The sequence below is a fragment of the Anguilla rostrata genome, chromosome 5 (genome assembly GCF_018555375.3).
Source record: "Anguilla rostrata isolate EN2019 chromosome 5, ASM1855537v3, whole genome shotgun sequence".
Taxonomy (NCBI): Eukaryota; Metazoa; Chordata; class Actinopteri; order Anguilliformes; family Anguillidae; genus Anguilla; species Anguilla rostrata.
In genome coordinates, this window is record NC_057937.1 from 1,008,892 (window position 1) to 1,032,467 (window position 23,576).

The window sequence follows — 23,576 nt, forward strand, 5'->3', positions numbered from 1 at the left end:
GCAGAAGCACACGCTGTACGACGGCTCTTTGAAAAGCCGGAGGTGAAGGAAAGCGTGGCCAAGGTGAAGTAAGAGAGCTTTGCCCCCGCTTTGATGGTAATGTCTCTTATAGAAATGAAATGAAATTAAAAGTTCTATGGGAATATGTAGTAGTGGCCCTGTACTTTGTCCACTGGCTCTGGCCTTGTGCACAGGTGCAGTCCTGGGTACCTCCATTCAGGGAAGGATGAGTTTTCTTTACTCTCTGACCTGACTGCTCCTGGCTGTGGATTGTACGTAGAGTGCTCTGAGTGCACTGCATGTACTGTGTGTGTGTGTGTGTGTGTGTGTGTGTACGTGTGTGCATGCATATTCGGTGTCTGTTTGGTGGGTGTGTGTACATTCGTGTTTTGATCATGCTTGATTGAGGAGGCAATAAAGCCACATTAACATATGATCAGCATTATATATGCTTCACCCTTTCATTCTAACTGCCCTACACTATCCTTCTACTTCTTTCAGGACATGGATATATGTTGAGAAAACATTTAACCACCCCCTCCTTTCGTTGCTATTTGAAGATGCCAGGTGTTTAGATCCGTCCCCCAAATCCCACCATCTTGGTATTTTCATGTTAATGCAATTAGGAATCCTTATCTCTTCAAAGACCATACATGAAAGGACAGCTAAAGTGAACCCGCAATTTCTTATCTTCCTCAGCTTACTGAATACAAATGTTTCTGATTATCTGAAGGTAAAACACAAGAGGGAAAAGAGAAAAAATAACCCCTGGTTTCAACCTCGTGTACAAACCCAGGCTTCAGCTGTGCTAAAGAAAGAGAGTTGTTCAATTTTCCTTGATAGCCTTCCAGTGAATCGGTGCTCATTGCCTCACAGAACTGGTGCGGTGTTTAAAACGCTCTTTGTTATATTTGCAGTGCTTCTACGTGGGAACAAGACCGCTGCGGTGCTGCGCCTGTGCGAGTGTGGGAACTCAAGGCAGCCGGGCAGAACCGTAATCCGGAGAGCGGATGGTGAAATGGATTGCTGGTGCAATAAGAAATGCTTTAGAATTCAAGGTGGAACGTTTGATTAAAATGTGCCAGACGTCCAATCATTTCGGTCTGAGAAAGCTGTTAATTAGGTGACGTACGTTCTGCTTCATCCCCGTGCATTAGTGAAAATTGATCCTTCGCTTTCCGTTCTTTCGGAAATGCGATGCATATTTCAGTGTGATAATAATACAAGCCCGCAATGTGTTTTTATGCCAACCACTGTTCTATTTTGGTTTTATAAGAAGACGGCATGTCTGTACACGTTTGCAATCTGGCAGCGAGGCAGAATGATGGAATCACAGTTGTAACTTCAGATTTAAATTTGTTAAATTATATGTGAATCAGTGAAAGATAACTAAATTAATTTTCACACATGATATTTCATGAATAACCTTTATTCAGGACAGAGCCAGTTGTTGGCATAAACACATGATTGCAGTCGTTCAGGGCCACAAGCATCCCTGGATCACGTGCTTCGGGTTTAGGTGTTGGATGTGATTAATGTTGGAGCACGTAGAGGCCACAGGAACGTTCCTGTTTAGGGCCACCAAAACCCTATGGCTGGCTCTGATTCAGGATAGCAATAATGCTGTTTTTTTCCCTGTTTTTCTTCTCAGTGATGGAACACATTTATAGCATTGTCATCACCACCTCAGCACTGGGTTTATTTCACACGCTTGTATCCAATGTCAAAATAGAGTATCGGCTGAGAACTGGCTCGCCGTTACACAACAACTTAGAATTAATTTTTCCTGTTCTATTTTAGGACTGTGGAACCTTAAATCACCTGGGAATAGGGTAGAGCAATTAAACAGCGTGTAGCAGCAGTTCGGTATTATTACTTAAAGTTATGGACAAAGTGGAGTTAAAGAGAATTACATGACTTGGTTTGATTTCGACATGCATTCAACCCACATTTGTCCTTAACTTAGAAATGAATGTGACTGATCTTTTATACTTTACAAGTAGAGTTTGCCAAGTTAATATCAGCCAGATAAACAAAACAGATTGGGAAGTAAAACACAAACACTTTAAATACGAGTCCAAGTTAAGGACAAATGCTTATTCGAAACGAGGTCATCACCAGTTCACCGTCTACGCTCCGGAATTCCGTGACCAAATTAAACGTAGCGGCGTAGGAAGCGAGCTCTGGTCCCCTGACTGGAGTGAGGGTTCTTGTGGAGGTAAGAGGCGCTGGTTTCTGAATCCCAGGAGGAGGCTTTCTGCAGGGAGGCTGTGGAAGCGGGCCCCCAAAACGCGAAGCGGGCGTAGCGGCACAGCACAGGGGAAGGAGGCCGAAGGTGCAGCTGGTGCTGCGTGTCCCCAGAGTAGGGTGTGGGGGCAGCATCGCGGGCACACAGCCACGTTACGGCTCAGATGAATGAGACAGAGAGGGGGGAGAATGAGAGGTGGAGTGCCAGGGAGACCTTCAGCCCCCCCATCCGCCCCCCCCCCCCCCTTTCGGAATGATGAGCCGCTGCCTTTAAGCGAATCTGACAGATGGACGCAGTCTGCGGGGGAAACGCTGGGTGTGGGGGCAGTGGCGGGCGGACGCTCGGCGTGGGGGTGGGGGGGGGGGGTTGGGGCGGGGAATGGAGCAGTCAGGCTTCTGTCAACGGCCACTCCATACCCCCTCACAGGCCCCTCTGGAGCGGCCACTCCACACCCCCTCACAGGCCCCTCTGGAGCGGCCGCTCGATTCCCGCCTGCGCCTCACGGATCTTTTCCAGTCGCTGGGTACCGTTCTGCAGCCAGTAACCACGCCAACCGCCTGCAGACATACCGCCATGCACCCTGCTCCTGCTGATTGGCTGAAGCTAAGCAGGAGTGGGCTGGGTTAGGACTTGGTTGGGAAACTTCCTTGGAAGACTAAACTGCTGCTGGAAATGGTGTTGTCGGGCCTGTAGGGGGCACTCTCCCATCTGGTCAAATAAACCCCAGTGCAGTGATGGGGATACTGTGCTGTAAGAGATGCCATCCTTTGGATGAGATGAGACAACGACACAGTTCAGCATTCTCCAGTGATAATTTGATGTGTGTGTCTTGCGCTCGCCTATGGTTTTCCCACAGCATGTTTGACATGGTTTGTAGTAGATGGAACATGTTTCTGATTAAAATATCACACAGTAAACGCAAATTAGTGAAAAAATAATAAAGCTACATCGAATCTTCAAGGGAGCGAAACAGACGCACATCAGTGAAAATTCTCATATAATGTCCTCCTTATGTTTATTCTCAGTATCCTGTTTTTTTTATTCACTTTTTTCTTTTTAATTAAAAAAATTTCATTATCACTTTATCACACACAGAAAATGGCATGACAGACATGCTGAAAGATGTTCTATGGAACAAGATGCTCTATCTTTTAACAAGAAATCTTAACAGATATTAAAGCCTGCTTAACCAGGAACTGCACACACTTTCATGTATTTATTTATTTATTTATTTAATGAAATAAGGGCATTTAGCTTGGGTTAAAACAAAGAAAAGGCAACGATCTTCCATAATGGTGTGAAGCGTTCGCTCAGGATCAGATGCAATGGCAGCAGACAAACTGTACATGAAAAAAAGGAAGAAAAACAGTCAACCCTTGCTTTCAACCCTTAGAGACCTTAAGTGATTCTGTTGTTTTCTGTTGCAAGTGTTGTATCAAATTGTACAAGCAAATATTTCAGAACAATTATTTTTTAAACTCGGTACGTACTTATCAAGCTGCCAATGGTACGTACTGAATCTAAATTTCACCTCCAGAATTTCACCACCAGACGAGCTGAACTCCCTCCCTCTCGTTGTTCCTATTGGTCTGCACACTGCCCTGACTAGTGTGCATTGTCCCTGTGCTGCCCGGATGCTAACGCTATGCTAGCAAGAGGGACACAATGCCAAGACGTTTCGCTAAATAAACAAAGTGTGAATTGAATCCAAACCAATGTCAGGCCCTCTCTGTGCTCCTCGGATGCTAACGATATGTTAGCGAGAGGGACACAATGCCAAGACGTTTCGTTGAATAAACAAAGTGTGAATTGAATCCAAACCAATGTCAGGCCCCTCTCCAGATCTTAAGACCTACGCTAATCATCCATTGATGTCTGTCTACTTGAAATGTAGATTCATGCTGTGTTTTTTTTTTTTTTAATGCGCTACATTTAAAAACCCTGCGGTTGTGGTTAGGATTCACTCAGGTCTGAAGAGCAGCCAATACTACTTTGCGCTACCAATATGAATAAATAAATAAATAAATAAAAACAAATAAATGAAGTAAAACGAGGAATCCCACTTATTCATCGAAATGTGCTTCAATGAAAACTTGCATTTAGCCCAGGACCATAGCTACCATAAAAACTGGTTAGGAACAGCCAATCAGAAATGAAAGAGGGATCCATACAGACAGGAAATTACCCCTGGCTGCCATTCAGGACTTAACTACCGTGGTGAGGGAAAGTCAGACGTTCAGCAAAGGCTTATTAGGTATTAGGACCCTTCTCTCCGCCTTTTCAAATTCCTCAATACATCATTTTCAATATTTGTCACACTCCTTGCTTCAGATTGGCCCTAAAAATGCAAACTCTCTCGGTCTCATATGAGATGTTTGAATGGATCGTGATTCAATATTTATACCCTGACTATAAGTTTGAATAACACGCTTTAAATACTCCGCCTGGAAATTAGAGACCCTTCATTTCCACATGAAGATGATCACAAAAGCAAACACGCTTAGAGGAGGAGAAAGAAGCCCCTTCCAACTGCCCCCCCCCCCCACCATCACCCCCCGGACTCCTCATCATTCACCTTTTGTGTAGTTTCGGTCACCCTTTTTGTCTCACCTTTTTGTCCCAGATCTTCCCACACCTCTCAGCAGCGAGAAACACGGCTTCATCAGCAGAAATTAAAACGCAGTTCAGTCCCAGGAAGACAGGAAGAGTGCAGGGAAGTCAGGAAAAGGCGTGTCGCCACCTCCTCGAATCCCTCCTGCTGCTGGGTGTGAGAAAAATCTAGGAACGAGAGGCTGAGGCAGAACACAAAGAGCGAGGGAAACATCAGCTCCTCGTTTTAGCATTCCGCTTTCAGGCATTTGAGATAAAGGAGAAAACTCTCAAAGGAAATGACATCAAATCACCACCAATAACAAATGAAATGTGGGTTCATTTCCCTAAGAACCCATCCAACTGTTATTCTATACCTGCTTATTCCTGGTCAGGGTCGCGGGAGGTACTATCCCAGCATGCAATGGGCACTCATAATAATAATGATAATAATAAAATAAAATATTATTTATTGAGAAATAGAGGCACTTCAAACTGCTATTTTATTAAATTTGTCCATTATTTAATATGTGTAAAGCTACCAGCTTTTCCTTGTCTTGGTTTGCCTGACACGTTACCAAAAAAAAAAAAAAAAAAAAGAACAGTCAATGGATATTTAAATTTATATTCATCGGCTTGTTTCACCTGTTGACATACGGATGTCGCAACAAAAGAAACTCGCAACCTCCTGTCTGATAGTGCTGTTGTACACAGCCGTCAGTCACCTTTGACTGCTAGAGAAAGAGATAGATGCATTTAAATTGAATTGCTAACCAAATGTGTCAACGCTTATTTGGCTAGACAATACTACGACCTGTGCTAAGACTTGCATTTCCCGACTGAGTGATTAAAACGAGTTCTGTCAACAAAGATGTCTTCTGTAAGCAAGTGGATATAAAACCACACATCCACGTCCGCATGCAAATGAGTTAATGGGAACAGGTAATGTGATTAATGTGTGTTCACATTCCATTTGCTCCTGAGGTGCTATTTAATGATGTTTATGAACAGTAGAATAGGAGAAGTCTATAGAGTGATCTCACACAGTGATTTTGCCATGTATATATACAGTACGAGCCACATAAAGCACAACATTAGTCATTATATTGTGTCTGTATGGTAATAAACATGTTGAGCATCTGGCCCCATAACTCCACCAAATAGTTTGCCCTTCAATGCAATATAATCAAAGCACAATGAACTGTGCAGTTTGCCCAACCAAGTGATCATTAACTCCCCATTAAAAACTGAAGTACAATTTACATTGTATTTGCACTAGGCATTTTCAAATGCTCCTTGGATATTGATAGGAACACAAACAATTAAACTTGTGCAGAAACTTAAAAAAAATACAGTCATACTCTAATGATGGCCAGGGGCCTCGTTCAATGAAAGTAATTTGCGAGGATTTTTACTCACAGGTCACTAAATCTGGTCAAATCCGAGTTTCTCGAACATAATGTTTCTTGCTATAATTTTGAGCAAACACAAAGGTTTGATACAAAACCAAAACAAGGCAGGGGCTGAGAATGATTGCCGACATGCCTACATGAACATGCTTTGCGACATCCGTTTGTGACTTGCTGTTGCGATTTCTACGTGACTCTCTAAACAGAGCAGGACAAACACATCGCATCTCGCAGACCTCAGCTCGGACAACCTTCATGAAACAAGTCCCTTAAAGTCTAACGTTTAGGTTGCGCGCTTCGCATCTGGTCCGGGGATGTCCCCGGTTGAGCCCGCGAGTCCGTTCAGTGGAAACGATGCGATATCTCCCGGCACACCTCCATCAATGTCACCCGAGCCCCGCCAGGCCATTCTGCCCATGCAGGGCCCGGAGCGTTCCGGAAGCCTGTGATAGTGTGAGTGTCCCATTGTGCTCCCGGTGAAAAGCCCCCTTTATGAGTGCCTGATTGGGCATGTAATGAATCCGTGTCATCTCCCCCTTCTCCCAAACCGAGAGGTATGCTTGAGCAGCCACACTGCATGCCAGAGCCAGACAGAGAGCAGTCCGGGTCAGTCTGAGCCCCCACAGGCCAGCGACACCTCCCAACTGCAGCCTCAAAGGCTACTTTAAAACACATGCATGTTGCTGCTCCTGTTATTGTGAATTCACCTGTCGCAATGATCTTATTTTCCTTTACTCATACTAATAATTATATATATATATATATTTTTTTTGTGAAACAATCATCCGGAATTGTTGGATGAAAATAGACCTTATAAATGACACTGGCCAATAAACAGCAACAAAATAAATCAAATCATCATCAGGAATGTGGGCTAATAAATACTCATGTTGTATGTTTCCTATTTGTACAGTGAAGCAGCAACGAGGCATGCTGTATTAATCATGTCTCCATCTGTTTGAAAGCACTGATTAACAGGTTGCATGTTCATCCGTCAGGTCTCCTTTTTCAATCACCTAAATTGCATGGAAATGCTATGATGCCTTCACCAGTGGGGATGCTAACAGTGCTGTTAGCGTTAAAGACCTGCGCTAACCCATGTTTATCATCAGGAGCGTGCATTCGCACCTACTGTTCAATCTACCATTATCCTTCAGGAATAACGTCCATGGTGCTAGAACCCCTGCTTGAAAATAATGTCAGACTTCTACCGTTCAATCTACCATTATCCTTCAGGAATAACGTCCATGGTGTTAGAACCCCTGCTTGAAAATAATGTCAGACTTCTACCGTTCAATCTACCATTATCCTTCAGGAATAACGTCCATGGTGTTAGAACCCCTGCTTGAAAATAATGTCAGACTTCTACCGTTCAATCTACCATTATCCTTCAAGAATAACGTCCATGGTGTTAGAACCCCTGCTTGAAAATAATGTCAGACTTCTACCATTCAATCTACCATTATCCTTCACGAATAACGTCCATGGTGTTAGAACCCCTGCTTGAAAATAATGTCAGACTTCTACCGTTCAATCTACCATTATCCTTCAGGAATAACGTCCATGGTGTTAGAACCCCTGCTTGAAAATAATGTCAGACTTCTACCGTTCAATCTACCATTATCCTTCAGGAATAACGTCCATGGTGTTAGAACCCCTGCTTGAAAATAATGTCAGACTTCTACCATTCAATCTACCATTATCCTTCAGGAATAACGTCCATGGTGCTAGAACCCCTGCTTGAAAATAATGTCAGACTTCTACCATTCAATCTACCATTATCCTTCAGGAATAACGTCCATGGTGCTAGAGCCCCTGCTTGAAAATAAAGTCAGACTTCCACCGTTCAATCTACCATTATCCTTCAGGAATAACGTCCATGGTGTTGTGCTAGAACCCCTGCGTGAGAAGCAAATGAGGCAAACATGCTGCGGTTAGACTGAATCGGGGTCTGGCTCTGACTGAGACTGAGAGAGGGCTTTAGGAGGGGGAAGCTGCGTGGCCCATTAGCAGAATTAAAGAGGAGATGAGGCGCAGGGTCACACCTCGCTGGAGAAGGGCGATAATCTCCGTGATTATCCGATGGCTCCTGTGCTTCTGTGTCAGGGATTAGGGTACAGGGGCCTCCTTTGTTCAGATTTCAGGTGCACATTTAAACAGCACATGTCAGAGCGTATAATTGCGCGCGCTTCCCCGGGGGGTCACAGGGGTCACTTTTCGAGAGGAATGGCTAAAATATGCAAGTGTGCCCCGCCGCCCGGCCTGAATGAGACACTGTGGAGGCGATCTGCTCACCACAAGGGAGATCATTGTCTCCGTTCAGCGAAATGACAAGAGGCTCACCATAACCATAGGGTAAAAAATAAAATAAAGTAACTTGCTCCCTAAACCCCAGCTGTCTGTCAGCACACAAAGCCCTGGTGTTTCCAAATCAGGACAGGAAAGGCTGACAAATGAGCCGTAGTGGATATTTTTAAATAATCAGCCAGCAGCCGGGTCAGCATGTCATTTAATAAACATGCCAGACCACCAAAAAAAAGGTAAATGATAACTTTTTATGATAGTGTGAATAAAATATCAGCAAATAAATAAATAAATAAATCGCTAACATCATCCTAACATCATAGTAAGTATACAATGCTGTCATATTAGCCTGTCTTCTGTCCATGCTGTAGAGCCAACAGAGTAGTGAAGTGGAGAGAGAGCATTAACTCTTACCAGGAAATTGCAGGTTATAAATTCAGTCCGGCTGTGGAGTATCGCCTAACAAGGCAATTACCTTGTCTGTTACTGATCCAGTCACTGTCCCAGAGAATAGATTTGCTCAGAAGGGTGCGCGACATTCAATATGACGACCTGCAAATCACACATCTATGGAATACTACAGATGAAGCTAATTAAGTCCATGTTTAATGTTTCCTACATAAACCATAACCATACTGATCACATCATATTCAGCCAATAGCAGAAGTAGCCGATCTGAGGTTATGTTACCCCACTTGTCATTTTGTTCCACGGTGTCATAGGGAATACGTACTGAATTTTGATCGAAATGAACTGATAACGGCTGGTAGGATTAAGAGACTGGGAATACGTTTATCAGCTGCTTCCGTGTGACATCAGGAGAAAAATAAAATTGGCCATTTGTTGCAGCTTTCAAGCTGTAAACTCTGGGAAGTCACAGGGCTAATTTAGGAAAGTGGGGTTCAGTACCCATTGCTAATAAACTGTGAGGTTGCTGCTATTACTGGGAGCCAGGCTCATCCCCGTCACAGCCCTGGGGTTACATCAGGCGTCAAAAGCAGGAAAAAAAAAACTAGACAAGGTAGCTGTTTAGTGCCGTGGGCTCCTCTACGTCTGATTAACAAGCACCTAGCATGCAAAGCATGATTGTCATAATCAATTACCAGCAATCACACATCCAGCGGCTGTTCATAAACACGTCTATTTTCATACAAACTCCATCTGTGTGTTCATATGTTGTCACATACAGAATGACAGTAAAAATACACCGATGGACTGATTTTCATGTCACATTATAAACTCTGAAATATTAAATATGAAAAAATGCTCTGCTACTGCAACTACTGTTACTACTACTACTACTATTACTACTACTACTACTAATAATAATAATAATAATAATAATAATACGAAGAAGAAAACCACGCATTCACGTTCTACCATTATCAAAAGTTCAAACATTTATTAAAATAGCTGTGCACACAGCACAAGCTAGCACTTTAGGCTGCGGTGTATATTGCACCAAAAAAAAAACCCTTTGATGCGATTTATGTCACTTCATGCATGTCTTTATTTGTATTTATGAATTTTGAATGAAAGCCTGAGCCCGTTTTGATCCAGTACAGGCAGGGGATGGTCCGCTGGCTTCTCCGGTCCTCAGTTTCCCCTGAGTGGAGAGGAGCTGCTCTCTCCAGCCTGCATTACAATTCCATTACTGCAGGAGTGCTTATCGCCACTTAGATGTACTGAAATCACCGTGCATGTGTTGCCATGGAGAACAAGATGTCTGAAGTGTTCGGTGCATCTGCTTGTTTAAGATAAGGGCATGACTGTGCCGTTCATTTAGCTCCAAAAATACTGCGCGTGCGGCGTTGTGAAATCTGCGCTCAGAAGCGTATCCTGCTGAAGAACTGGTTGGCTAATAATATTATGGGTTAGTAAGCCAGAAATAAGCAGGATAAATAAATAAATAAATGAATAAAAATGGGTATTGAAAGTGACCAATCAAACGAGTGGAGACATCAGCCACTCTCTATGCCATCCCCGTGCCGAAAGTCTGAAAGATCAGCTCGCTTTGCGAGCGAGAAGAAAAGAAAGTTCCCACGCGCCACACCTCCGTGCTCACGGGACTGCGAACGCTCCCGGCGTGGCGCGGATTCCTCTCCGCTCCCTCGCCCTCCCGCCCGCCCGCCCGCCCGCGCTGAGCGCACAGAGCAGCATCCGCACGTGTGGAGCTGTGAAATGAGCGCACGGAACAGCATAGCATTTCACAACTCCACACGCGCGATATTTTTGGAGCTAAATAAACGCCATTCATGACTTTCAAACATCACACCTGGCTTTAAATATTTACAAAGAGCTGTGAACAACTGTGTCCAATCAGAATGGAAGATTAAATCATCATTTCAGAAGCAGATTATAATGGTTTTAAAAAAAAAATTATTATTTTTTTTTAATGGACTGCATAGTAAATTATATTTATCTACAGGGCCTGTTCGTTATTTTTTTATGGTTGCCAAGACAAAAGATAACTGCACCCAATGTTTTTACATCCCTGTTCACACACTTGTCTGTGATCGTACGAAGAACTAGACTCGTTTTCATGAGAAAACACAAATTATTATTATTAATTTGCAATATCATGTGATTCGATACTAAAAGTGCATGCGGGTTCTGAGCTGATACTAAAGCAGCAGAGATGATGTGGGTTTGATACTAAAGGAGCAGAGACGATGTGGGTTTGATACTAAAGGAGCAGAGACGATGTGGGTTTGATACTAAAGGAACAGAGACGATGTGGGTTTGATACTAAAGGAGCAGAGACGATGTGGTTGATACTAAAGGAGCAGACGATGTGGGTTTGATACTAAAGGAGCAGAGACGATGTGGGTTTGATACTAAAGGAGCAGAGACGATGTGGGTTTGATACTAAAGGAGCAGAGACGATGTGGGTTTGATACTAAAGGAGCAGAGACGATGTGGGTTTGATACTAAAGGAGCAGAGATGATGTGGGTTTGATGACCATCGAAGGGAATTAACTTATGAGTGTCTGTCAAGTGAATCTTTCTACTTCAACGGCAGGCCTTGTGAGTGAAATAAATAAATAAATATTCATTCTATCTATTTATTTATTTATTTATTCTAAACCACTTGATTTAGGCTAAAGTATTCCCATTTGGCTGCAGTCTAGGAGGTCTCCTGTTCCATATCTTGGGTAATTGCTCTGCCCCGACCCGGGCGGGCTTTAGTGAATCCAGGGAAAATGGCCGCCGTTTCATTACTGTGGATCCGGGCAGCCGTGTTTACCCCTGCATCTGCTGCCCTGGGATTAAACGCTCTTTAGTGAGCGCTGGTCTGGAAACACACAGCCTGATTCGCTGGGATTAAACGCTGGTCTGGAAACACACAGCCTGATTCGCTGGGATTAAACGCTGGTCTGGAAACACACAGCCTGATTCGCTGGGATTAAATCTCAGCCCGGCTGCAGCACAGATCTCCGCTCGGAAACTGCAAACGTTTTGCCCTCCGTTTAATGTAATCACAATGTAATACTTTTCCATATACAACATTAATGTGGTTGATGGTTACAAGAACTAACAAAAAAATGTACAGTAAGTTTAACATAAAATGAAAAAAAGAGGAAAAACTTATGTTTTTTTCAAATGTTCTTTGTCATTTCACTACTAATTGGTACTGGTAACAGATGCTGCCATATTTATCACTTTATGGTTGCCAGTTTGCTTTGTTTCTTAGTCACACAGTGGGGGAGGTTCTAGCGATTGCTAATTGACATTTGTACATTACTGGTTTCTTTCTTTCTTTACATCTCTGCATTTAGTAGACAGTCTTATCCAGAGTGACTTACACAGCTTGTGTTCTTTACAGTGTATATAGCTGGATCTTTTTTCTCTCTTTCTTTCTTTATTTCTTCCTTCCATTTCACCAATCAAACCTGAGCGTTACTCTGATTTTGAGTGTCCAATTTTTAATGATCTTAAATGCTGAACATTTAAAGTGTGCATAAGGACGGATATGTGCACTCACGAGCTGCAGGGTAAGAGCTGGGCCAGTTCAGTGCACTGGTGAGGGACCTGGGCTTTGCCACGGTAGAGTTGCAGGTTTGAGTCCTAGGGGACTCTGCAGTCGGCCCCTTTGTACTTTTGATACCCAACCTGAAGTTACTCAGAACATGTCCAGCAGTATGAACTGATTTTATGCAGCTGTTAAATGCCAATGCATACAGCAGCAGTGCTGTTGTGTTGCTTTTCTATGAATGCATCAGTTAAATAAATAGTGTTTCACTGAAGCTGTTTATTTAACAGAAACACAATTCTTGGGATTCTACAATGAAATTATGATTTCAAGCATTTTAAGAATTTTAGAGATTTTTTAACAGAAAGGATTGAAATAATTGCTTGGGGTCTAATGAGTATTCATTTTGTAAGGGTTATTGTTTCATAATAATTTTTTGTTCATAAATTAGATTTAATTTATTCAAGAGAACAGACAAATGCAAATGTTAAAAATAAATTTTCTTGACAAGTGCATAGCAATCAGTAGCAAAATAAAGATATTCAAGAAGAATAACATTACACATAAATAATATTTGAACATGTATTAATAATAACTTTGTCGGAATTGTTTTTCAGTCCTCTCCTCAAATGCACTGCTAAACCTGCAGGCGTCTCTCAGGGGGACCAGTGAGATCATTAATAAGAATGAAAACAGTGACTGACTGCACGCTGCCCGCAGTTTGACCTGCATGGAAAGATGCAAATATGCACCCGGTGCGTGTTATCAATGGGACACTCAGATGTACGGTCAGAGCCCCGGGGCCCGTATCATGAGGGCGTTCAGCTCCCCCCCCCTCCCCCCGACCCCCTCCGGCCGGACTGTAGATCAGCAGACCTCCGTCCCCCTATCACTGACCCACTGCATTCATCACCAAACCCCACGCAGGAGGCCAGCTGATTGCTTTCTGGGACCAGCATACGGTCGCTTACAGGGACAATCACATATATCTAATTAAATAAGCAGATGGCCTGGTGATGTCCATATGCCAGCGATGCATTATATGTCTTACACACACCCCCCACCAGGCTAAGGTTGCGGTGCCGTCCTTAACTATGAGTTCCCAAGACCAGTGAGCACCTATGCAGTGACGGGAAAAATCTAATCAAAATATGTTTATTTTACGTGGAGACTAGAATATAAATGCTGAAAGAATGGAAAACAGAGCCGTAAAGCTTTTCGAACGCCATGCTTACACATAAAATATATACAGATATTTATGAGATGATGATACAATCATTTTTTTAAAGTACACTTTTCTGAATTTATTAATTTAAGTATGTATGTATGTATGTGTTACTCAAACATTTTGCAGTCATATTTGTGTTCTGCAGCTGAGTTCCGTTTGACCAAATGCGTTGAGGTGTAGCTGTTTGCACTTTTATGGACTTTAATGAGCTGCTGCAATCCCGCAATATGGGGCACTATATGCCAGTAGATGGGCTATAAATAGCCCTACAACTGATTTGATGAATATTTTATTTGCGATTGTAAACAAGCGCGCAGAACAAACGCGGCTACACGGGCCTTTCGACGTGAGCGCCGCGTCAATAAATTATGGGCCGAACACATCCATGCATAATTAATGGCTCTGATGATTTCACCTCAAGGGGGCGCCATCTCTAAAGATGAACCGGCTGCGATGTGCTTTGAAACGGACAGGGACGCCCCACAGGGAGCGTGCTGACATACTGCAGCAGGTACATAAATCTGCTTTACACGCCGGTAGCATTAAGGAATTGGACCGTGGCGGCGGCTCCACGCCCTCCCGCGGAGGTGCGTCCGCGAGGGGTGGACCGGTGATTGACAGGGCAGGTGACACTGATTAATCCCAACACGCGGTTTGAACTCTGGCTCGATCCGCGGACGAAAAGTCAACCTGAACACCAAATCCTCAAAATAGGCCGATGCTGATAGTGTTCGGGCTCACGGCACGAGGTACTTTTCTACGGGGAGAAGTCGACAGCCTTTCAGATTCTCAGTGTCTCTATGTAAACATTCAAATCAGTCAAATGTGTTTGCATCAGGCTCTCTTTCATAAGCCCCCCATATGTGAATGCCGCCTAATCACACCATGCGCAAGACTGAAATAATCTGTAAATCAAAGGATTTGAGATGCGGTCTTTGGAGAATTTCATGCAAAGTTCATTGGGGATTATGCGATGGGTAAACATCCACAGTGGCTCTGGCCCTCCACACTGAACGTCCCTTCAGCGTCCCCGCTGTTTTAAAAAAAAAAAAAAAAAGTAAAAAGCTGACCTTTGGATTTGATTGGTTCCAGTTTATTGCCTCAAATTTATGACCTTGGCACTGAATCCTCATGCACAAATAAGCTGTGGAACTTCTTGTCCAAATACTTGACCACACAAAATAAAGAGAGTGCTGGAACAACCCAGCCTAAGTCACAACCGTCTCCTCTGTTAAAGGAGGCTGTTAAAGCCAGGCAGGGAAATGACTGCATAAATATGGACATTACATTAATATGCCACATTCTGCTTATTTGTTCATTTATGCATTAATTTTTTGATTGACATAGTACAGGCGCCTGCTCATGCATAGGTGATTCATTCTTCGAGACCATAACCAGTGAGAAGGCATGAATGCTGGTATAACTGGAGCAGGTTTTCTGAACGTGTATCATGCGTACTTCAATCAGACGCTCAGAGGCCTACTCCAGTAATTTAGCTCCAACAATCAATACCAGCAATGGTACGAACAACCGTAATTTGATGTGTACAAATAATAATAAAGCATTTTACAGCATTTTTTGACATGCGGACAGATACATTTATTGAATGACAGCAAAGATGAGCGAAAAGCCCTCCCCCACACGCAAACACACACTCCCCAGAAACTTAATATGCTTCCTGTATCTTGACATAGGTGGTCAGTGGAAGTATATTATAGTTCTATTTTAGCATATGTAAATCCCCCTTTAGGTTAATGTTTTTCTTTGTAACACAGTTTTCTTCTGGTGTCTGAATAACACTTATGAATACCAAAATTAAATTGTCATAACTCGTGTTTTTTACATTTTCTCCTTTTTAAAGAGGCACACATATTACTTAAACTAACTAAAAATTACTGACTAAAAATGTATGCGATGAAGATTATCTGGATCTGAACAAGATATTAAGTGGAATTACACAGAAGTAAAAAAAAAAAAAAAAAGGTTGATTCCCATATTGCCATTAGTATAGTAAACCTTAGCCTGGATTGACTATCAGAACTTAATAACACTGGAATCCGGTTTCCTTGGTGACCAGTACTTGATTACTGGCCCTAATCTTCTTTAATGTGGCTTAATTCTGTGTATTCTCCAGTCTAAACCTTTTTCCAAATGCATGATTAAATAACCATGTGCAGGATAGACTTATAGGCTGCTGCAGTATGTATATTTTTCTTGTATGCTTTCTACAATTTTATTTACTCATTTAATTTTTTTTTTTGCTGTCCAAATTTTTTTCTTATTTGAGCCAATGAAGGGTTTTTACTGGTTGACGTTACCTCAGCTGTAGTGCTTAACAGTTGGGACATAATGTAACTGGGTTACTGAAAACAGGATGCCATGCCAGGGGAAAGATGGGTTTAAGTTGGCCAGGGTGTCCAGGGTTACTACAGTATTAATTGTGCTTAACAATGTGCCTGCCCACCAGGAGCACCACAGACCCACCATCAGCTGTGGCCAATGAGAGACACGTCTTCTCTGATTGGTGGTCGTTCTTCCGTGTGGCAACTCCCCACCAATCACTAAGCTTGTTGGTAACAAAAGAAAAATCCAGCACTAACTGGTTATATCATCTGTCTATGCTCCCTTTATCCTTGAAGTACAGCCAGAAAGTATACACCAATCACCATGAGGGGCTATTCTGTTTCTTCTCACCAATGCACTCAGTGATTGGTGGATGTCCTCTCTGTCCTTATCTGTGAAAAGTGACAACAATGCCCCATCTTATTATCCCCTGGTTATAACATAATAATGAGCTTTCCAAACATAATAATTACCTAGTGGATCACAAGGCTGGCACGGTGGACATGGGGATAGCACCTTGGTCTCACAGTAAAGGGGGTCTGAGGTTCAAATGCTTACAGTCCACGCTGTCTGCTGTCTGCAACTTGTTAATGACCTCTTCTATAATGTATTAAGTTACTAATAGTAGCCTTCGTGTTACTTTTTAGTAATAGAAAGTGCATATTGCAGTGAAAGTCAGCGATACCCCAGTTTCTAACTCCAAACATCAGTAAGGAACTGGAGGACGGACCTTCATTCAGGCAAGAGGACCATCATGCTGAGGTTACATCTACCTGCCTGGTGAGATCCTGCAACCTGTGCTGAACCTGCATATGCTTACAACTGCTTTAGGACAAATAGATCTAACTCCCTGCTTTGCTGAATAATAAACGCCTTCTTGCCTTTTACACATCACTGTGTGCTTAACTGGGTCTCCTTTCGGGTTGTGGTTAATACTCAGGTGGCTTTGTGTTACGTCTGGTGGTGTACACCTGGTTATTAAATGCAGGTGAGTTACTGGTCATAACAGTGTACTGAGGGCTGAGTTGGTGACTGGCATGCGGGCTAATGCATTGGAGGTATGCATATTATTCACACACAGCGCTACCAGCAGCAAGAGACAGTGATGCTGGAAACTAAATTTCCCACTTCCAAATTGGTGAGAATAAACGGGGGGTGGTTAAAATAAAGAGACTTCACATTTAATGAGCTGTCCACATTAAAGCTGGACACCAAATGTATTTTAGTCACATGGAACATTTCATTTCTTCTTTTGAATTATCTACATGAAACAAAAAGCTCAAAACGCATTACATTAAATCGTTTCACTGGAGACAGTGGAGAATAAAAACTTACATTTCTTTCATTTAAAAGTTATTTGACATGAACCTGGCTCGCATTGAACGCCCATGTCAATTTTAATATGGAGGATCTATCTTAAGAACACTTCTGTTTTACTCGACTGGATCTTATGTTGTGGAATTACCTCTGTGTACATCACATTAAATCATTTCATTTGTGAGGGATTATGTTTCATGAAATGATTCTGATTACAAGAAAAAGAATGAATGCATCTTGACTCCTGTAATATATATCCATAAGGTCCTTTTCTGTTCTAATTAACATTTGAATGTCAAGTGCAAGCACATTGCAAAAGGTCATGTCACTATATTGGATGCAATTAAGTAAAAAAAAAAAATAAAAAAAAAGTCTCTTCTTCCTGGTGGATATGCTTTAATTTAATTGGTTTGCTTGTTTATCTGGCAGACCAATCAAAAACAGGCTTTTTATAGTGAATAATAGTGATAACAATAGTGATAAGATTGCCAGCCTTAATGAACACCATGATGTATTCCATTAGGACAGTTCTTCAGTGCTTCCGCTGAGACCATCACTGGGTCCCACAGCAAGATATAAACATGTCTCAAGCGAATACATTTTTATTAAATTATGGTGTGAAATCTTGATGCTGGGTGGATGAATGTAATATATTGGCTGCCATACGCAGCCAATATATATATATATATATATATATATATATATATATATATATATATATATATATATCAAATATCACTGTCTTACTACAAGCCAACATGTCGCTTGGAATAATCCGCGTGTTACCAGCTTGCTTAAGTTTGTCAGATCAAGAGTTTGCCACTAATCTCCATATTATAACAGGATAATCACCTGACACCGTGAGCCCCAGCTTTTACATGTTATTTTGATTGTGACGTGCGTGCTTTGATACCCTGAAAGAAAATCATTTTCAGAAGACCCATTTCATTTAATTGTTTCTGAGGGAACTAAAGTAACAGATGGATATTGTCGGGGGGGTACAGAAATTCTCCCCCCTCATTTTACAAACGCTAGCGCACAGAGGCTATATTTCTTATTTCTTCTTGCGCAGTCAGATTTCTGGTCCAGTGGCTCTCATTGTCTCTGCAGTCATCTGAATATTCCCCAAAAAAACGATCTCCCTTCTCTCTGCTGTAAGATAACTTTCAGTCTCCCTACTGGGGGGGTAGTGGCTATAATGGCCATGTAAAAAGAAAATCAATCAATGAATGAATAAATAACAGCTGGTATGCTACTTCAGAAAATGGCTCATTTACCGGTGTGGCAGCTGACAGCACCTGAGATGAAACCTGTCGATATCCCGTCGTCCTGCTGTGGTGAGGAAGGTGGCGTTTACTGATGAACAGGAAGGTGGCGTTTACTGATGGAGAGGAAGGTGGCGTTTACTGATGGAGAGGAAGGTGACGTTTACTGATGAAGAGGAAGGTGGCGTTTACTGATGGAGAGGAAGGTGGCGTTTACTGATGGAGAGGAAGGTGGCGTTTACTGATGGAGAGGAAGGTGGCGTTTACTGATGGAGAGGAAGGTGGCGTTTACTGATGAAGAGGAAGGTGGCGTTTACTGATGGAGAGGAAGGTGGCGTTTACTTATGGAGAGGAAGGTGGCATTTACTGATGAGAGGAAGGTGGCATTTACTGATGAAGAGGAAGGTGGCGTTTACTGATGGAGAGGAAGGTGGCGTTTACTTATGGAGAGGAAGGTGGCATTTACTGATGAGAGGAAGGTGGCTTTACTGATGAAGAGGAAGGTGGTGTTTACTGATGAAGAGGAAGGTGGCGTTTACTGATGGAGAGGAAGGTGGCGTTTACTGATGGAGAGGAAGGTGGCGTTTACTCATGAAGAAAGAGGTAGAGATCACAACCAGAGCCCAGCGAGCACGCTTTCTCAAATCCTTTCACAACCACGTCATTTTATTCCCACAAACAACATACTGCAAATACTTAAATGCCAGATTTGATGACTCTTCCATTACACATCGTTTGTGAAGTGTCTGCATTCAGAGAGCAAATCAAAACAGATTTTTAACCACCCTCAGTTGGCTACTTTTTATTTATTTATTTTTTATTTTTTAATTCTCAGAATGCATCAGAAATATAATTGTGTGTCTGGCTGGTCCAGGACCAGGAGCTGATCTCAGGTGTCTCCTGTGTAGAATCTCCCGTTGGACCCCTCCACAGTCAGATTACGCAGATGGGGTTTGGAAGCGTGTTTGAAGGTTTGGGGGCAGATGGGGTTTGGAAGCGTGTTTGAAGGTTTGGGGGCAGATGGGGTTTGGAGGTGTGTTTGTAGGTTTGCCCGTCATTCGATGCCTGCATGCCCACCCTGTTCCACATCAGTACTTTTTCAGCAGAGTTCCCCCTGGCCTGGATATGGTGGCGCACGCTTGTTCCCTGGTTTCGATGCCCGCGCGGGGGTGGGGGACATCTGCTGTGCACCTGAGCAGGTGTGCAGGTGCCACACTTCTCTCTGTGTGTCTTTTGGATTGTTGTGTAGTGGCTGGCTGTGACTGTGGGGTTGTGTTGTGTAGTTCGCCCCGCATCCCCGCCACCCTCCCCCCCCCCCCACCCCGGGGGCTTAGCGATTATCTGGCCTTCATCGCTAATCTCACACGCCATTTGGAGAGGTTATCATCTTTACACCTACGGCGCCCGCCGACTGTTTTCGGATCAGTCGTCCTCTCTGGTTCGCTCCGACCCCCCCACAGAGCACGCACCACCTCGCCTCCTCAACGCAACGCAGCCGAGTCACATGGCACGCGCCGGGCCTGTTTATACCCAGAAGGCCCGTGTGCAGAGCCACTCTCTCTTCATTCTCACCCCTGGAGACAGGAAGTTCCTGTGCGACTCGCAGGAAGTGGCCGGAAAGCCTCTGGGGCTGTATGAAAAGGCAGGCTGATTGAGTGGTGAACATCATTTCCTGGCGTACCTGGATGCCTGCGAGGGGGACGGGGATGAAACCCAAATCGAGTTTCCCATCTTTGATTCCTTTCATCAGCTTCTGATACACATAATTATTGCATTTTTGAATGCACTTTGTGGCCTTGAATAATCATCCTTAAATATCAGCGCTTTGTTGGATTTCGCATGTTTAATTGGTGGAAAACTGAAGGAGGTAAAGCACATAGAAAGGTGTGTCAGACTTCTGCTGAGAGTAATTTGCAACAGCCACTCGAACAGAAGATCTGACCCAGAAAAACACATTGTGCAACAGACACACGGGTTAAAATACTGTGGAGGATTTAATCAAGCTCGTAATTACCGTTCCACTAAGGAGGACAAAACATCTAATGTGCGAACAAAAGTAGTTGAAATAACTTTGAAATTGGCTACTTTTGTTGTGTTGACAACTGTTTAAAAAATGCTATGATCACTATTCTCCAGAGTTTTAACTACAAACACAGAACAGATGGAAATGCTGTTCTATGACTCTCTCTCAAAACACACCATGCTTTATTTGGGCAAAGAAAAAAAAAGTATAAAAGTTTCATCAAATGCGGGACTATTCCCACTGGAAATTGCAGTCTTTAAACTCCCGTGATTAGCATTCAGAGCAGATCAAAGTGTTCTTGGGCCATAAGCTATTGAGATGGAAAACATTTAAACATCCAATGCACTGTTGCATTGAAATAGCACAATAAATAAATAAATAAATAAATAAAACAAACCTAGCCTGTGTAACGGTTGTGTTCTCGCCTTTCAGAATGTGAATTCTATATAGCGCTCCAGGGGATAGTCAAGGACGTTACATCATACCTTTAGAACTAAATTTGATTTGACATTGTAGATAAATATTGATAACTTCTGTACCCCCTGCAGCACTTTTATTAATCTTTTCCAAAAATCACACGTGGTGTGGCGCACTTACGATGCGTACATAACGGATTGGTTTCTCCGACATTTTGGGAATTTCACTCCCCGGTGAATGACAGCGTATCACAGATACGATGTGGGCCTAATGAACGTTTCACTCCCCGGTGAATGACAGCGTATCACAGATATGAACGGCCTAATGAACGTTCTGAGCATGGGGCCCTGTTTGTGATGCACAGAAACACGCGTTCCTCCATTTATGATTTTCCATTATCTTGACACTAATCGCTACATTATGCAATTCTATCGGGATCATTGTTCATGCAGTGTTATCTACTACTTCACGTTTAGATATTTTTTCCCACTTCCGTTCTAACTGCACGGAATGTTATTCATTTGCGTTACATTCAGAAGGGATTTAACGAGGCAAACTAAACCAATGGCGATTGTCAGGATTAAAATGTGGTTTTCTAGTTTGAGGAATGCGGCTGCATTTTAGTGATATCGCACTGAAATCATAAAAATCATGATTACAGGTGCATGCTGTGAGTCTGTGTAAGCTGAGTGGTTGTGTCACTTGCAGCCATTAGTCAATCTTACATTTAGCGCTGCTGAGGAGCATCTCTCACATTTTTATGTAGGGTGCTTTAATTTCATCAGTAACCATAAAAACACCATGGGAAAGTAAATTAAATTAAATGTGTGATTCTGTCACACATCCAACAAACAGCGAACATTAGCATGACCATGTCCTGTAGAACAATATTTTAGCTGGATCATTTTGCACTTTTTTTTGGCTGGCTACAACCAAGATGGGAAAAGATTCATAACATGCCGCCGTAGCAGTGATTGCTCCGGTTAACAGGTGAAGTAAACACATCTCCACCTGGCGCGTCTGTCACAGGGTCACAGCGACAGATCGGCTGTTTTATAAGAGCGGACGGCTGCCGTCGGCGCGTTTTGATTGGCAGGCCGGTCTGATCGCACACGTTAACGGGGGACAGGCAGTCCGAGCGGGAAAAAGCGTCTGGCGAGCGAGCGGACCCTGGCGCGGCCATCGGGAGCGTGTGATCGCAGCCATGGCGACGGCGTGCTCGCAGCCATGGCGACGGCGCCATCGCACCCGTTCCTGCAGGATGCTCTGAGTCACACTCGTCTGTCACCGCCCCGTCACCTCATCCTCACACCTCCGCAGACAGGAAGAAAACAGAAAGCCTGAGCACATTCCCCAGGGCACACTCATTGCCTTCCCCACTGCCCAGTTATGAGGGACAGTCTGTCATGGAGTAAAGTCAGAAATCACAAAGGCACTCTGGTCAGTTCTGTTCATTACATAGTTCCACTACTCCAACAGAGAGCCTAACCAAAACACAGGTGTGGTCAATTGCAGTGGGCTTAGCTGGAGTCTAACCACAGCTTTAAATCACTAGATCACTGAACAGAATTACAGCTGGTACAACTATCCTAATCTGCAAAATAAGGAGAAGTTGTTCCAGTTGAAATGCAGTTCTGTGACCCAAAGGCTTAAACTTGAGGTTTAAACTCTGGCTAAGCACACACCCGTAGACTTTGAGACAACCACTGGTTTGTTTAGAAAGTAACAACAACCCTCTCAGGCCTTTTAAAAAAGATAATAGAAGTCACTGGCTATGTCTTATACATGGTAGAATTTTATTAGTAGTAGTAGTAGTAGTAGTAGTAGTAGTAACAGTAGTAGTAGTAGTAGTACTAGTATTCATTGTAATGAAAACTGAACTTTGCTTGGAGAATGTTAAGAAATTGAGACTTTGCAGGCATGTTATATAAAAACAGAACAGAACTTAATTCACTGACTCAAACTGTTCTGTTAAGCCTAGCGGAAAACTGTAAAAGACAGAAACAATTCTCATAATTAAATTCTCTGATGAGTCTACCCCAGGGACAGACACGCAGTTTTAATAACAGGAGATTTGGCTTCATCCTCGCTGTCCTTTGATTCTCCATTAAGGCGATTACTCTAAAACAGTTTTAATGAGTAGAAATGTGTGTGTGTGTGTGTTTGTGTATATATATATATATATATTTATATACACACACACATTTATTTTTGAAGTGACTATCTGTTTATGTTCTTTTTATCTTCCAGTTAAAATGAATTGAATTTTAGACTCAACTATATGTTTACACGCATAATCTTAAAGCTGCTAATTCAGTATGCAACGTTCTCTCTTTTCTAGTGATGTTTCCTATTATTTACTCATTTTTTCTGTTAGTAATGGTGTGTGCCCTGCGATGGCAACTTGCCTGTCTCTTGCCCAATGCATGCTGGGATAGGCTCCAGCTCAATATTTATAAT

The 23,576-nt window shown here is 42.8% G+C and overlaps 1 long non-coding RNA gene across 1 annotated transcript; it reads right to left on the minus strand.

The window, feature by feature from the left end:
- Nucleotides 1–2,899: 2,899 nt before the first annotated feature.
- On the minus strand, nucleotides 2,900–7,282 carry LOC135256074 (uncharacterized). Its single transcript, XR_010330360.1, has 3 exons — nucleotides 6,257–7,282; nucleotides 4,859–5,040; nucleotides 2,900–3,588 (listed from the first exon to the last, which is right to left on the minus strand). It is a non-coding gene; the product is annotated as an uncharacterized LOC135256074 (long non-coding RNA).
- Between the last annotated feature and the right edge of the window lie 16,294 nt (nucleotides 7,283–23,576).